Raw genomic sequence first — 4,660 nt, 5'->3', positions numbered from 1 at the left:
TGGGGGAGACTGGAGGGGGGGTGTCTCTGGGCATGGGGGGTGGCATGCACACGTGTCTTGCAATACACGCGTCTCTGTGTGTGTGTGTGAGAGAGAGAATCTGGGTCCTTCCCTTGTGGGGGCCGGGTTGTGTGTGTGGGGGGGGGGTTGTATGCCTGCGGGTTTGCGTTGTATGAAATGGGCTCTGTGGACTCTATAGAGCTGGGTAGGGATGAGGTGGAGAGTAGGTGTGTGTGTGTGTGTTTGTATAGTACCTGTGTATATATATGAAGATGAATAGAATAGAATAGGATAGGAATAGAATGAATTGAATTGAATTGAATTGAATTGAATTCTCTATTGACCAAGTGTGATTGGACACACATTGCTGGGAGTTGTAGTTTTGCAACAGCTGGAGGCACCCTGGTTGGGAAACACTGATATAGATAGATGCATAGATAGGCAGAAAGAGAGGACAAGCATAGCTCCATTTTTCCCAAGCAGGGTGCCTCCAACTGTTGCAAAACTACAACTCCCAGCATACCCAGACAGCCTCTGGCCCTCCAGGCATGCTGGAAGTTGTAGTTTGGAAAAAGCTGGAGGCACAATGGTTGGGAAACACTGACATAGATAGATGGGGGGGGGGGGAAATACGAACAGCACACTATAGCAGGTTTTGGTACTCTCCAAGTGTGAGCCATGGCTAGAGGCCCCAAATTATCTCTAACATTATACAGTGAAATTACATATAATTTATATTAATTCTACCAGTGTCCAAACATATAAAGTGCATAAGTGCATTAATAATTCATAACGTGTACCCAGGTGCTAGCTCTTCTCGCTTTTCACTGGTACTTTCTCATTTTTACAGTAGTTGGTGTAGGTGTATATTGTTTTTGCTCAAATTTAACCCACAAATTAGCAAAGATGAGTACGAAACAGATGTCGTCAGAAAGTTTCCTTGGGAAAAAGAAAAGGCCCAGTGAAGAGACAGAAGAAGAGCCTTCAGCATCAAAGAAACATAAAACTTTTAACAGACAATACAATGAGTCCTACTTGAAATATGGATTTATCGGGATAGGTGATTCCCACGCGCCAACCCCACTCTGCATAGTTTGTGGTGAGCGGCTCTCTAATGAGGCAATGAAACCCTCAAAACTGCTTCGCCACTTGAATGCCAAGCACCCTGGATTAAAAGACAAACCCCTGCAGTATTTTGAAAGAAAAAAAAGGGAACACGAAGGACAGAAGATATTTCTGAGGGCCACCACAGCAATAAAGGAGAATGCTCTGAGAGCATCATATTTGGTGGCTAACCGTATTGCTAAGGCTAAAAAGCCATTCACTATCGGTGAAGAATTGATCTTGCCCTCCACTAAAGACATTTGTCGTGAACTTTTAGGAGAGGCTGCTGTAAAAAAGGTAGCAAATGTGCCTTTGTCGGCTAGCACCGTGACTAGGCGCATTGATGAAATAGCTGAAGACATTGAGACACAATTGTTGGAGAGGATTAATACTTCACCGTGGTACGCACTACAGGTTGATGAATCTACAGATATCGACAACAAGGCAATACTACTTGTTTATGTGCGATATCTTTATCAGGAGGATGTGCATGAGGATTTATTATGTGCACTATCTTTGCCAACCAACACCACAGGAGCAGAACTGTTCAAGTCACTGGATGGTTATATATCAGGACAACTAAAATGGTCCTTTTGTGTCGGCATATGCACAGACGGAGCTGCTGCCATGACCGGACGGCTGTCTGGTTTAACCGCTCGGATTAAGGAGGTTGCACCTGAGTGCGAATCTACACATTGTATCATTCACAGGGAAATGCTGGCAAGCCGAAAAATGTCACCAGAATTTAACAGTGTATTGAATGATGTGGTTAAAGTTATTAACCACATCAAAGCAAACGCCCTTAACTCGCGTCTATTTGAGCAGCTTTGTGAGGAGATGGACACAGAGCACAGATGCCTTCTCTTATACACAGAAATAAGATGGTTATCCAGAGGAAAATCACTATCCAGGGTGTTTGAATTAAGAGAGCCATTGCAAAGATTTCTCTCAGAAAAGAAGTCACCACTGGCAGCACATTTCAGTGACAAGGTATGGCTTGCAAAACTGGCTTACCTGTGTGACATATTTAGCCTGCTCAATGAACTCAATCTGTCCCTTCAGGGGAAAATGACAACTGTTTTCAAGTTGGCTGACAAAGTAGCTGCATTTAAAGCCAAACTGGAGTTGTGGGGACGGCGTGTGAACAGAGGCATTTTGGACATGTTTCAGACATTAGCGGGGATTTTAGGAGAGACTGAGCCTGAGCGTTCATTCTCCCAGTTGGTGCACGATCACCTGTCTTTGCTTTTAGAAAAGTTTGAGCACTACTTCCCAACCACAAAAGACCCACGAACTGGTAAGGAATGGATCCGCGACCCATTTGTCAACAAGCCAGACGAATGTAGCATGTCTGTACAAGAAGAAGATCAACTGCTGGAGATTGCAAATGACGGCGGCCTTAAAACTGTATTTGAGACAACAACTCTGCCGGTGTTCTGGATTAAAGTCATGGCGGAATATCCTGAGATTGCCACTACAGCTCTTAAGTCCCTTTTGCCTTTTCCAACATCCTATCTGTGTGAAGCGGGGTTTTCTGCAGTGACAGCAACCAAAATAAAACAACGAAATAAACTGGACATAAGCAAGACACTTCGGGTGTCATTGTCTCCTATTACCCCCAGATGGAACCGTCTCGTTGCAGAAAAACAAGCTCAGGGTTCTCATTGATTCACTAGAATCTAGTAACTAGAGCGCTTAGTTAAAGTTTAACTGTTAAAATGTTAAAGCACTTTATATTTATGTAATTGTATTTTATTTTGTAAGGCATGTTTAAATACAATAAAATAAAAGTTGTTTAATCAAAATAATCTGATATATAAACAATCAATGTGTCGTCGCGAACAACGCCCCCCACCCCTGCGCGCGCTCAGCGGGCCACGGTAAAATTATCAAAGGCTGACTGGTCCGCGGCGATAAAAAGGTTGGGGACCACTGTTTTATAGGATAGAAACATTTTTCTCATACATCATTAATTGTTCATTGCAAGTTTTCTTTGAACATTGATTAAAGTGGAGGTTTTCGGTAATTATCTGAAGTCAGTTTTTTGAGTTGGGCAAAGTCAAGGATCACACATACAACAAGGATCTCAGAAATGCTTTTATGTTGTTGTAGATTATATTAATAAAATATTGAAATCTTCTCCAAAACTTGCACTACCATTCGTCATGGGCATCACAGCCATCCCCCCCCCCACCCCCACAAGTCTATTTCAAAGTCTTTCTATTTTCCTGGGACTGAGCAACCATTTTCCCTCTCCTTCTCAATGCCTCATCAGGTTTATAGTCAATTCCAGAGTTCCAGAAAACATCCAGTCCTGTTACAGATAGCAATAGCAATAGAAGTTAGACTTATATACTGCTTCACAGTGCTTTACAGCCCGCTCTAAGGCTATCAAATCAGCCAATTGCCCTCAACAATCTGGGTCTTCATTTTACCAACCTCAGAAGGATGGAAGGCTGAGTTAACCTTGAGCCGTTGGGAATCGAACTCTGGCAGTCAGCTGAATTAGCCTGCAATACTGCACCACTATAGGGATGTGATGGCTCAGTGGCTAAAATGCTGAGCTTGTCAATCGAAAGGTTGGCAGTTCAGTGGTTCGAATCCCTAGTGCCGCTGCCAACCTAGCAGTTTGAAAGCACGTAAAAAATGCAAGTAGAAAAATAGGAACCACCTTTAGTGGGAAGGTATCAGCATTCCATGTGCCTTTGGTGTTTAGTCATGCTAAACACATGACCATGGAGACGTCTTCAGACAGCACTGGCTCTTTGGCTTTGAAACAGAGATGAGCACCACCCCCTAGAGTCGGGAATGACTAGTACATATGTGCGAGGGGAACCTTTACCTTTACCTTACTGCATCACTGCACCACCATGGCACATGGCTCATGGCCACAGACCACCATGACTTAACTCAAGATTTAAATCATAACATTTCTTCAAGCCTTCTCAGACCCCCTGTGATGATAGGGGTTTGCAGGCCACAGGTTGAAAACAGCTGCTTTACAGCTGTTTTTCTGAGCAAGTTTCAATGTCAGCATATTGTCCCCCAACAATCTGGGTCCTCAATTTACCAACCATTTTACTAACCTTAGAATGTTCCAGTTTAACTCTGTGCCTGGATCTGGATGGGAAAAACACATTCTAGATCACAGATGTCAAACTTGATTGTATCACATCACATGACGTATTGTGATTTTTTTTTTGTCTTTGTGGAGCCAGGGTGGGCGTGGCCTATACATTTGGCCCGCGGGCCACCAGTTTGACAGCCCTGTTCTAGAGAGTAAAAACAAAAGCAATCATTCTGTTGTTGTTGTTTTTTCACAATCATCAGATCAAATTTAAATAAAATATGTTTTACAATGAGGCTGCGGTAGATAGATATAAATTCAAGAATCCTCTTCCATTTGATTTTTCTTTTTTTTAAAAAAAGCACCTATGTCTTTATTGTTGTTTGAAGAACAGTTATAGCAGAATTAGGAGTACTCTATATTGTGGGAACAAGCAGCAGGAAAAGTTATGTGTGGAAGGAATAATCATATCCCTCCTTATTGTTGAGG

General features: G+C 42.7%; 1 pseudogene across 1 annotated transcript; it reads left to right on the top strand.

Moving 5' to 3' along the window:
- Nucleotides 1-240: 240 nt before the first annotated feature.
- Nucleotides 241-3,032, top strand: LOC117673496 (SCAN domain-containing protein 3 pseudogene; annotated as a pseudogene). The gene has a single exon (XR_015734587.1). The product of XR_015734587.1 is annotated as an SCAN domain-containing protein 3 pseudogene (transcript).
- The last annotated feature ends 1,628 nt before the right edge of the window (nt 3,033-4,660 follow it).

The sequence above is a fragment of the Pantherophis guttatus genome, chromosome 5, assembly GCF_059756535.1.
Source record: "Pantherophis guttatus breed Tessera chromosome 5, ASM5975653v1, whole genome shotgun sequence".
Classification (NCBI taxonomy): Eukaryota; Metazoa; Chordata; class Lepidosauria; order Squamata; family Colubridae; genus Pantherophis; species Pantherophis guttatus.
The sequence above is the reverse complement of the archived record's forward strand: the minus strand, read 5'-3'. Positions and strand labels throughout refer to the sequence as shown.